The sequence below is a fragment of the Podarcis cretensis genome (assembly GCF_951804945.1).
Source record: "Podarcis cretensis genome assembly, chromosome: 1".
Lineage (NCBI taxonomy): Eukaryota > Metazoa > Chordata > Lepidosauria > Squamata > Lacertidae > Podarcis > Podarcis cretensis.
Genome location: NC_137170.1, coordinates 82,585,467 through 82,597,546, shown reverse-complemented (window position 1 = coordinate 82,597,546; position 12,080 = coordinate 82,585,467). Strand labels below are relative to the sequence as shown.

At 42.0% G+C, this 12,080-nt stretch overlaps 1 protein-coding gene across 1 annotated transcript in view; it reads left to right on the top strand.

Annotated features, from left to right (window-relative positions):
• Positions 1 to 12,080, top strand: part of DAGLA (diacylglycerol lipase alpha) — an 86,043-nt gene that overhangs the window by 5,149 nt on the left and 68,814 nt on the right. Inside the window, exon 3 of the mRNA XM_079957254.1 lies at positions 329 to 461. The gene's annotated coding sequence lies outside the window, so the exon portion shown is untranslated. The remainder of the gene's footprint in view (positions 1 to 328; positions 462 to 12,080) is intronic.

The following is a 12,080-nucleotide window of genomic DNA, read 5'->3' as shown; positions in this document are numbered from 1 at the left end:
AGATAGATAGATAGATAGATAGATATACATCATCCTAGGTAGCAAAGCTTTCTTCCTCTACAGCATGGTGACTGTCATATATTGTGAATGTATTGAATAGGAGTTGGGGGTAGTCTACTGTAATGGCTGAAATATAGTTGAACCATGTGTTGTTAGCTGGTAGTGTGATTAAGCTCTAATAGTCTTTAGGCCAAAGGAACAAGCTACTGCCCACACATACCAGAAAGTCTAGTATTTTGAAGCAAGCCTTAAGTAGGCTATTCTCTGTCTATTAAATGCAACCAATCACTTCACAAAGCTTACTTATTATTTTGTAATCCTAATAAAGATATTGCCCAGCTGTGGATTTTGAAGTTTATAAAACTTGACTCAGGAAAACATACATGGACGAAGTCTTACTGGAAAGTGTAAATAATCACATGCTTGTAGCAGGAACTACTGACTTAAAGTTGAAGAGTCATGTAAGTAATCTGACAATAACTGTTGAAACGGATGTTTAACTTCTCTATTGGTGGAGCTTAGAGGAGAGTAAGAAAGCTAGTTCCTCAAATGATTGCAAATGATGGTTTTCATTTTAAAGAACTGAAAACAATTGTGTAATTAGGGAGAATAATCAGCAATGTAGATATAATATCTGGGTACATAACTTTCTGCTATTGAATCAGAAATAATGATGCTAAATGAGTACAGATAATTACGTCCCCCACCCACTTTTTGTAAAAGAAATATTCCAGAAAAGACAGGTTCAGTTATTGAAATGAATTCAACATAGCACTATGGCAATCTTTCAGTCAGTGCAAGATTTTCAGCTTGCCAGATGGCATAATCCCCCTCTCTTCTCCCTGAACGCTGTTCTGGGGTTCCTCATGACACCTCCCCCCAGCCAATTTCAGGGGGGAAAGCCCTGTTGCGCTAGTGGATATCCTTGGGTGGGCTTCTGCTGTGGGACTGGTTAGTTGAATCCTGCCCATTATATTCACTGTACCAAGTTTTGTAAGAAGACGCTTCATTTAGTATGTGTGTATAGAGTATCATGTTATTTGAAACTTTTGAAATGTATGTATGTAGATTTGAGTGTTGAGTTACAGTTACAGTTGCACTTGTTCATGTGTTGAGTAATACAGGAAACAATGTTATGATAGAGGGGCATTTCTTTGTCACTCAGTAATGTTGTAAATGTCTCTTAATACTGAAAGCTGAAAATACAATTTTTAAAAACTTTATCTCCCCCCCCCCTTTCACACATATAATCTGCTTTCAACAGAATGCTATGGGCAAGAGATATGCCAGTGCTTATCTGTGAAATGTCTTAGGGCTCCTTGTGAGAATTAGCAACAGATTGTCATGCAACCCAAGTAACATTAATAATAATAATAATAATATTTTATTTGTATCCCGCCCTTCCCGGCCGAGTTCGGGCTCAGAGCAGCTAACATTATAAAAACAACACAATATGCATAAAAACAGACATCAGTTAATTGAAATGCATCTTAAAATTAATTCAGACAAGTTAAAATCTGGGCAGGTAGCAATTATCAGGTTGGAGAGAGTTGTTAATACTTGCCAGGACCAACTGTTTCCACTGATCATACATTACAGTCTGAATGAGGATATCCTCGCAGTGTTGGTCTCCCAGAATGGGAAGCTAACAACCTAAGCCTAACCATGTCAGTTTGGAGGTGAGTCTTAATTTCCATGAGACATGCTTCTTTATAAGTATACTTAGGATTGCAGTCATTTAATAGATCAGCTCCGATGCATTTTAGTCAGCATCATGGTCAATGGGAGTTGTACTCCAAAACGTCTGGAGGGCACCAGGTAGGGGAGGTTGAAATAGATTGAGAAGCTGGGCCAACTTTTATTGATTATACTATGGGTGTGTGGAATAAACATCTGTCTCTCAATGATAGAGCACACATTTTGTATGCAAGAGACCCCAGGTGCCATTGCACAGACTAGTCACTGTTCTACCATGTCTTTCACAATTAAACTCAGATCTTTAGAGCAAGGGAAACACTGTGAAGGTAAACAGCTATGCTGTCATATTTAGTTAGTTCCCAGAGGTACATCTATCTTTGTGATTCTGTGTGTAAACAATGGAGATGTAGTGTAACATGTGCATTTGGTATAGAACATGTAAGTTGAAAAATGCTTCTGTAACTTCTATCAGTATTTCACATCTGTGTGGTATTCCCTGTACTTCAATCCATACACATGTACTTCAGTGCATGTATAATGCTAATATATAATATTGCCATGCCAAGGCGTATGCATACATACAATATATTGTACTAGATTATGATGATCCAATATTTCTCAGGCAGATGGGTCAGTCCATGTGAATAGGCTATTGTTCCCAGTAGGCTTTGTGCCAGTATGTAACATCTTTTGGGGGCAAGTGAGCCATGGAAACAAATGCTATGGAGTTTATAGTCTTCCTTCCTTCCTTCCTTCCTTCCTTGGGGTGTGGTTTCTTTGATGTGAATCAGTGCCATGTGCAATGAACATCAATGGGAACTGCTTGAAAAACGTGAAAAAGCTATTTTGTCTTATGATTGAATGGTTTCTTCCACATCATGCCAAAAGGAAGCTTTGCAGAATAAGAAACACACTAAATTTGAATACATGAGTTGTTTCTTTTCAAGAAGTCACACTGAGATGGCAGATGCTGTCTAACTAGTTTTGCTGGAAAGCAAGCATTTAATAGGCTTAACATATACTGTAAGGCACAGGTTTTCAACTTTTTTGAGTCCACGGCTCCCTTGACCAGCTACCTTCTTTCTGCAGCACCCCTGTGGGACTCAGGAGCTCAGTTATGTCACCCCTTGCCTGCAGAGCTGGCAGCCTCTCACCCTTTTTCAAACACCCTCCCTTGTGGAGTGTTCCTTCAGCCCCCTCTCCACTCACCTTGGGAGTCCTCTAGGCAACCACTGCTGCTGCCCCTGGTCTCTGAGCTGCCCCACCCCACCCCAAATATAGGTGCCCCCTCACACTGCTCCACAGGGGCCTTGGAAGAGGATTCCCCCAGCCTTAGTGGCCCAGTGAAGACTGACCAAAGGTGAACATGGGGCCAGCACCTTACCTTGGGAGGTAGCAGTGACAACAGTGAGCACTGCCGGGCCTGCATGGTGGAAAGGCGCACCTTCAGCACCAGGCACTCTGTTCCCAGACAGGTCTTGCACACAGAAAACACAAGAGAAGCCAGTGCAACGCCTGTCTGCCTTTCCAGCCTCCCACTTGTCTGACCATTCCCAACAGTAAGGGCTGGTGGACTGGCTGGCTGGGCTCCCTCACCCACTTGCTTGCTTACTCCGAGGCCTTCTCAGTTTCTGTCGGCCAGTACCCCCTGGTCAGCCCCAGAGGCACTATTTGCCTGGGGAGCATGTAGCCAGGGCCGCTGCAACAAACACTCGTGCAAGCCTTTGGGAGGCAGAGACGCGAGAGGGCATCAGTGGAGGGAAGAAACGAGGACAGAGGACAGTGTTGCTCACAGCACCCCTGACCATCATTCAAGGCAGCTCAGGGTCCCATGGCTGGCACACTGATTGAAAACCACTGCTGTAAGGCAACTGAAAGCTAATATGTGCAAAAATGTAAGTGACTCCCACTCTTTCTTAGCTTCTGTAGCCATTGGTTTAGGTGTAAGATTCAAGTCTTTGTTTGAATACATAAGTCTGACATTTCTTTAAACCTCTGAAGTATAGTCAGAACTTGGAAGAAAAACGTAGTTTCATTTGAGCAAGGAAAGAGAGATGAGATGTTGCAATCCAGTATGAGATAGAAAGTACCTGTTGTGGGTATAAACTTTTATCATAATAAAAACAGTGGACTTGATCAGAACCAAGCTTAATATCTTTTGACTGTGATCCTTTGGTGGATAAATCCACACTGTGTGTTTTTGACCCTGCCTTCTGTTATTTCCATTCCCTCTATTTGAGCACAAACCAAACATGTACAAAGAGAGATTTACCTGCTCTCACATCCTTAAAAAACAACAACCAGCTATGGAAAATAGCAAAACTATTTAATTATGATTTATTTCCATTGTGCTCCTTTTGTTTATGTTGCTATTTTATTGTTTTTTCTAACATCCAATATTGTGCACAAATAAGAAGGCTTGCAAGTACATACAGGTAGGTGGAAGCAAGTAAAAAAGGAATCACAAATCTCAACCCTCTAAAGTTGGAGATTTCAAAACTATTTGAAAAACATTTACTCCCCCTGCCCCGCCCCCCGCAACAGATCAGTACAAATATTTTTTTTTTTTTTAAGTGGCTGCTTTCGTGCCAGGCAGAGCCTATCCAAAAATAGACACAAGCACTGTCATAAAAGAAATGAAGGTAAGGGTGAATGAGGGGTCATGGTATGGAAGTAGCTGAGAAGATTTATCCATCCAGCCCCACAGAAAGCACTGATGGGATGGATGGAGTGGTTAGGTTTCAAATTTTTAACCATTTGTTGGATTGTCCATAGAGAGGGAAATGAGCAAGATTGTTGTTGGTTGAAGGGGATGTCATATGGATGGCCTTAATTTAATGAGAAGACAGAGTCTAACCCACACTAAAGGGCTTCTAATTTTTGAACTGGCAATATATCACAAATCAGATTGGGTGGGTGCATGTGTGCTATGCAAACATCACAGTGTGGGGAAAACCATGAAGCCAGCCAATGCTTCTCTTGATTTCTGCAGTCCCTGTTAACTCTGCCAGCTCAGCTCTGCCCTGCCTCCTGTAGGGGGCAATGAATCAAAAGAGCAGGCAGTGGCAAAAATCACAGTGTGGGCAAAACTGTGAAACCAGCCAATGCCTCTACATAGCTCCATTCATATTTCAGACATTGTGATATATCAGTATATCAGGATGTTTAGCTGGTGATACGTCACAGTGTTGAAAACCAGATATTGCCCAGCTCTAGTCCAGAGTGCATGTCCGACTACACTCTTGCCTGTGTATAATGAAACCCAGGAGGACATGATCACGTCTTCCCAAGGTTCCCTGAACTTTCACTTGGTTGATCAGTTCCTTCCTGTTAGTGAGGACCAGGTCCAAGAGAGATGACCCTCCTGTTGTTTCTTCCACCTTCTGGGAAATGAAATTGTCAGCAAGGGAATTGGGGAATTTATCTAAACAACTGAGCCTAGGGCTTGCCGATCAGAAGGTTGGCGGTTCGAATCCCCGCGACGTGGTGAGCTCCTGTTGCTCGGTCCCTGCTCCTGCCCACCTAGCAGTTCGAAAGCACATCAAAGTGCAAGTAAATAAATAGGTACCGCTCCGGCGGGAAGGTAAACGGCATTTCCGTGCGCTGCTCTGGCTTCACCAGAAGCGGCTTAGTCATGCTGGCCACATGACCCGGAAAAACTGTCTGCGGAAAAACATTGGCTCCCTCGGCCAGTAAAGCGAGATGAACGCCGCAACCCTAGAATCGTTCGCGACTGGACTTAATTGTCAGGGGTCCTTTACCTTTACATTCTTGGAAGAGTTTGAGTTCCAACAAATATTGGGGTAGCTGAAGTTTTCCATGACTACTATATCTCTCATTTTTGAATATTTGGTAATCCACTCCAGGAAGCATCATCCAAGTCTTCAGTCTGGCTTGGAGGTCTATAGAAGACACCAGTAAGGTCCCTGCTTAGCATTGCACTATATGCCCTGTTCATTTCTATGGGCGAGATTTGAGTTCATGCTTAACTTTCTTACATTTAAGTCAAGAGGATATAAATAGTGTTTGACTTTGGGTGGGTTGGACTGACTGGGTTTTGTAACCAACATTTAAAAAACTTTATCACTCCCATGAGTTTGCCAGCATTAGAGTTGTCAACATTTGTTGTTGTTTTTTGAGGAGGGGGAAGGAGCCTTGCATTTACCAACTAAATGATGGCTGAGGGGAATTACACCTAAAGCTTTTCTTTGTCATCATTCTAGCAAAAGCTTCAGCCGCTTAATTTCTGCCTGTCATGCCCTAATTGAAGGTGTTAGGAGTCCTGCCAGAAAAAGGTGGTCCTAGCCAGAATGTTGTAGTATTCAAATACTGCAAGAAGAGAGGAAAGGATTTATCTGGGCAAAGAGTGGATAATATCTGTATAATACCTAGCACGATTTTAGCTATTTAGAGAAGTTAGGCTTATGAAACCCTTCTTCCTTTAACCTGTTAAAGATAGTGATGGGAAAGATTCAAGAGCATAATTGCTTTAGTGCCTAGAAAACTGAAGACCTCATTATTAATTTGAAATCTATTTCCAGTCACTTTAATAAAAGGTAAAGGTAAAGGTACCCCTGCCCGTACGGGCCAGTCTTGACAGACTCTGGGGTTGTGCGCCCATCTCACTTAAGAGGCCAGGGGCCAGCGCTGTCCGGAGACACTTCCGGGTCACGTGGCCAGCGTGACATCGCTGCTCTGGCCAGAGCCAGAGCCAGAGCCAGAGCCAGAGCCGCACACGGAAACGCCGTTTACCTTCCCGCTGGTAAGCGGTCCCTATTTATCTACTTGCACCCGGAGGTGCTTTCGAACTGCTAGGTTGGCAGGCACTGGGACCGAGCAGCGGGAGCGCACCCCGCCGCAGGGATTCGAACCGCCGACCTTTCGATCGGCAAGTCCTAGGCGCTGAGGCTTTAACCCACAGCGCCACCTGCGTCCCTAGTCACTTTAATAGCTTCTGCTTATTACTGTAGTTTTGTTTTCTAGTCCAGATCTATTGATACAGAGGTCTGCCCTAATAAAAATCAAAATTGTATGGGTATGTTTTCAGTTTTGATCCATAGCTGCAACAGACAATCCATTAACTTTTTCATATATGTTTTTCGTCTACAACTCCTGTCATCCCTGATCATGCTAGCTGGCAAACTTGGGAGAAGAAGTCCAGCAACATTGGGGGGGGGGTCCCCCATACCTGTCATAGTTGGATTAAGCTGCATTTCTGATACAGTGGTACCTCAGGTTACATACGCTTCAGGTTACATACGCTTCAGGTTACAGACTACACTAACCCAGAAATAGTGCTTCAGGTTAAGAACTTTGCTTCAGGATGAGAACAGAAATCGTGCTCCAGTGGCGGCAGCAGGAGGCCCCATTAGCTAAAGTGGTGCTTCAGGTTAAGAACAGTTTCAGGTTACGTAGGGACCTCTGGAACGAATTAAGTACTTAACCTGAGGTACCACTGTATGTAGATGTATGCAATGGTGATAAAATCACCGGTGGACGTAATAGCTAAACCTTTTGCAATTTTACAAAGGCTTGGGTGAAAGATTCCTACTTCTTTGGGCTAACTAGTCCCTTTTCTGCTCTGTTCCCTTTCATTATCTCCTGAAAATCTTCCACTGTAGCTAAACAGCAGAGCTAGGTTTTGTGATGCAAGACAACATAACAGAGTAAAGCTTCAAATCTATTTTGTTTTAATCTTCAGAGTGGTATGCTTGTGTTATATTTTCTCCATTTTGCATATATCTTAGAAAGTGTAGAATGAGTTCTGCAGTGGAGCACTGTCAGTTTAATCCAGGAATTTTTTCCTTCTAGTCTCAGAGTGAGCAGTTCCAATAGGAGGGAAAGAAGTAGAATTTCAAATCAAGTGCTCTCCGAAATATCTTTAGCTTCCTGATCCTAGTGCTTGTTCCGGAATACAGAATTTCAAACAGAGCTTGATTAATCAGCTCTCTGCTGGGGAAATTTGTCATCTAAACCAGTTGTTCCCTGCTGTTAGTTTAGTGGCCTTTGTTATGCATTGTTTTCTGCTCACTACTTTGTAGTCACCAATATGAAAATCTAGTAATTAGCCAATAAGATAATAGCCCCTATAAAAATCAAAACATAGGTGGAACCAAATGGGAACAATTAACTAGCTGTTGGAAGCTATTCAGCTTTGGAATGATAAAAGTAAACTTCCTGTTCATCCTCTCCCTGCTCATAAAATGATTTTAAAGCCATTTATTTGCCATGTATCATATATTCCAAAATTCCATGTATTTGAAAATCATCTCATTGTCATCAACTCTTTATTGTGCTTACATTAATTTCTCCCAAACAAGTCCTTGTAACATACACAAAAGGAGATTTAAATCATTTTACTCAGGTAATCAGAGATCAAATATGTCTGCCCACAACTTTTTTTTTTAATTAATAAAACGTATTTGTAGACTGTCCTCCATGTAAAATATCTAGGGTAAAGGTCTTAAAGGTAAAGGGACCCCTGACCATTAGGTCCAGTCGTGACTGACTCTGGGGTTGCAGCGCTCATCTCGCTTTATTGGCCGAGAGAGCCGGCGTACAGCTTCCGGGTCATGTGACCAGCATGACTAAGCTGCTTCAGGCGAACCAGAGCAGTTCACAGAAACGCCGTTTACCTTCCCGCCGGAGCAGTACCTATTTATCTACTTGCACTTTGACGTGCTTTCGAACTGCTAGGTGGGCAGGAGCTGGGACCGAGCAACAGGAGCTCACCCCGTCGTGGGGATTCGAACCGCCAACCTTCTGATCGGCAAGTCCTAGGCTCTGTGGTGTAACCCACAGCGCCACCCGCGTCCCAATGAAAATATCTAGGGAGTGTACAACAAATACACAAGTACATAAAAATACCATAAAGAAATACAATATGACACTAAAAATGACTGGTTCATCTTGAAAAAGTTTAAACAACTGAATAGGCCTGCCAGCATACAAAGATCTTCAAGAGGCATTTGAAAATTAGCAGCAAAGATAGTGAGCATTGAACTTTTTTGTTCCAAAACCAGTGGCAGATCATGAAATAAATAAAGTGTAGCCTCTCTTCAGTATCTCTTTTTACCTACTCACCTATTATCTCTGCTTGTTTTGTCTATTTGAAAATGGAAGTTCTAATAGCTGCCACTGTCCTACCAGAAATTTATTTTTGAGTAGGTAGATAAATGTTCTTGGTTAATTCCAAACAGAAGTATATACAACTGATGGGAAATCTCTTTATGCAAACTTTTTTAGCTCTGTGTTGAGAGGAGCATACTGGTACTTTCCTGAAGAGTATTATATTCCAGTTTGTGGTACAAAGCAGCTAAGCCTCACTGGCAGGCAAGCAATTCAGTTAAATCCAAAGTAAAACATTGAATGTTTTTCTAAAATATATCCCCACCTTCAAATATTCATTCAGGGGAAGCAAAATAGAGTATAAAATGAAATATACAAGGTTACTAAAGGCAAGGAAATACAAATGCAGTGATCCAAACCTGTGTCTTTTTGTGTGTGACTATGTTTAATTTTGATTTTCATCCAGTTGTATTTTTTCCTTATTTTAATATGTTATTGAACTTTTATGTTCTTGAATAAACAAACAAATAAATAAATAAAAGTGTGTGTGTGAGTGAGTGAGAGAGAGAGAGAGAGAGAGAGAGAGAGAGAGTTACTAAAGGAACATAGTTTTCAAGCTGCCATGTTTAGGTAAGAGTCTTGGTTACCTGAGTTCTTTAAGGGATCCTTCTTTTGCTTATTCCTCCAGGGAGCTAAGGGCAATTAATAGGAGTTCTCTCATTTCCTCCTGTCAGCAACCCTCTAATATAGAGCAGGTTGAGAGACAGTGCCTTCTCCAAGGCTGCCTAGAGAGTTTTGTGATTTAGCCCAGCTTTTCCTTGTCCAAATCCAGCTCCCTGCCCATTACCCCAAACTTAAGTGACTGATAGTGCAGTCCTAACTCCCCCTTTTGTTGGCAGAGGGAAGATTAGGATGGTGTGTAGAGGTCTCTTCCGGCAAGTGCTGGGGGAAATAAGTACTCTGGGATGTTGATGGTAGGATCCAAAAGATCCAAAGTTTTCTGAATTCCCAAAGGGGGCCAATCCTTGAGCTCATCTGCAACAAATTAGCAACTCCCCCTTCTGCTCTGGCAGCAGGACTTTGGATGTAGTTGTGGATTTGCCGCTCCACTTTCTGGATTGACACCCAATGTCAGGTTCTGCAACTGTATTCACCACAACTGATGAGAGTGATGAGCTCCAGCCCTCCTCTCAAGTTTGAAGCTGGGATGAACAGGTGGAGGGTCACCCATCCAGGTTTGCTGTGGAGGCACACAGGGCACTGAGGAAGCACAGCGCCACAGCAAGGACAAGTTCATTTTGTCCCAGCTCCAAACAGGAGGAGGCTGGCTGCATGTTTGGCTCTTTACTTCCAGGGTGCTTGGTGTGCCTCAGAAGCACAGCATAGTTCTAAGAACAATCCTTCCTCCTTCTAAACTTGGAAGCTAGGAAGAAGATCAAGGGACTGTTCTTCACCTCACACAGTGTTTCAGGGATTGAGTATAAGGTCAGGGGTGCAGTCCTTTAGGGAAAGGAGAGGTTTGGTGATTGCACAGCTTTGGCTGACTATCAAGACCAGCAAAAATTGTGGACCACCCTGTTCAGTATAACAATTTATTTGTAGCTAGGTGCTGTTCCTCCTTCAGAGAATGTAAGAAAAGCCTTCCGGATTAGGCCAATAACCCATCTTGTCCTCCACCTTGTCCCCACAGTGGCCAACCAGATGAAAAACCCATACTTTTCAGAAGAAAAATTCTATGTGTTATGTGACTTTGAACCACTCCAAAGCCATCTGGTTTCAATCTGAACTGAAACTTAATTTAGCATGGCTAAATCAAATGTAGATTTGATCCCAGCTGGGAACTAAAATTTGTGAAGCAGACAGGTGGAATCCACAGAGGTCCACAGTGTCCTGGGTTCCAGGAAGCACCAAATTGACTAGAACAATGATCAAAGGGCTAGTTTTTGGATGGCTTCCCATGCACATTCAAGAGCAATGGTTTGCTAATGGTGAAAGGATAACTGTTGACTTCTGCCTGTCTTATATTACACAACCTATCAGTCAAGATAAATACCAATATTAGTAACACAGAACAGCATGTATTGTATTTCTACCACACCACAGCTTGCAAATGCTTTGTGATAATACCTTCAAGAACAGATCAGCTGATTTTGTTAGAACATCATACTAAGAACAATTTTTTACTTTATTAACTACCACTCATTTAGACAGTTGATAAATGCGTGCTTTTCCATTCTATAAATTGTTGTTGTTGTTGTTTGGTTATTTAGTCGTGTCCGACTCTTTGTGACCCCATGGACCAGAGCACGCCAGGCACTCCTGTCTTCCACTGCCTCCCGCAGTTTGGTCAAACTCATGCTGGTAGCTTCGAGAACACTGTCGAACCATCTCGTCCTTTGTCGTCCCCTTCTCCTTATGCCCTCCATCTTTCCCAACATCAGGGTCTTTTCCAGGGAGTCTTCTCTTCTCATGAGGTGGCCAAAGTATTGGAGCCTCAGCTCCAATGAGCTCAGGGCTAATTTCCTTAAGAATGGATGCGTTTGATCTTCTTGCAGTCCATGGGACTCTCAAGAGTCTCCTCCAGCACCATAATTCAAAAGCATCAATTCTTTGGCGATCAGCCTTCTTTATGGTCCAGCTCTCACTTTCATACATCACTACCGGGAAAACCATGGCTTTAACTATACGGACTTTTGTTGGCAAGGTGATGTCTCTATTCTATAAATACCTATCTGTAATTATAAGCATCAGTTAATTTAAACACTTTGGATGTAGTTGATATTTATTGCATTCTTGCTTATATAAATGTTTATGTTACTTAGTTTTTGTATAGGGCGTCTGTTAAAGACACTCTCTTTCTACATTTCATATGTATGTTTGTGATGGTTTGTTTTTAGTCAGTCAAGTGTCATTTTTTTATGTGTTAGAGAGACAAAAAATGGGAGTCAAAGGAAAGCTCCTACTCAGGAAATTGGTATTAACTATGTTGAGAGGTGGGAATGTCTCTTCCTAAAATTCTCTTTTAGTATTAAGTTGATATTTCATTTCATTGTGGTGTTTCTTAGGTTTTTTTTAAATGTTCTGTTGTCCTTGTTTCCAAAAATGACAATAAAAATAGATTTAATATTTTTCTGATCTTAGAGTAATAAGCTTTTAGCTTGATTAAAGGAAACTGTAAAAATTGTCACAATAAGGTTAGCAGAAATCCAATAAAAAGTGTTTGCTGTGTTTTGGAGGATGGGCCAGTGGGAATCACCATTTGCTCATCTAGTTTTAGATGTATAAAAAGTGGTGATACCTTTCAGTCTGAAGGC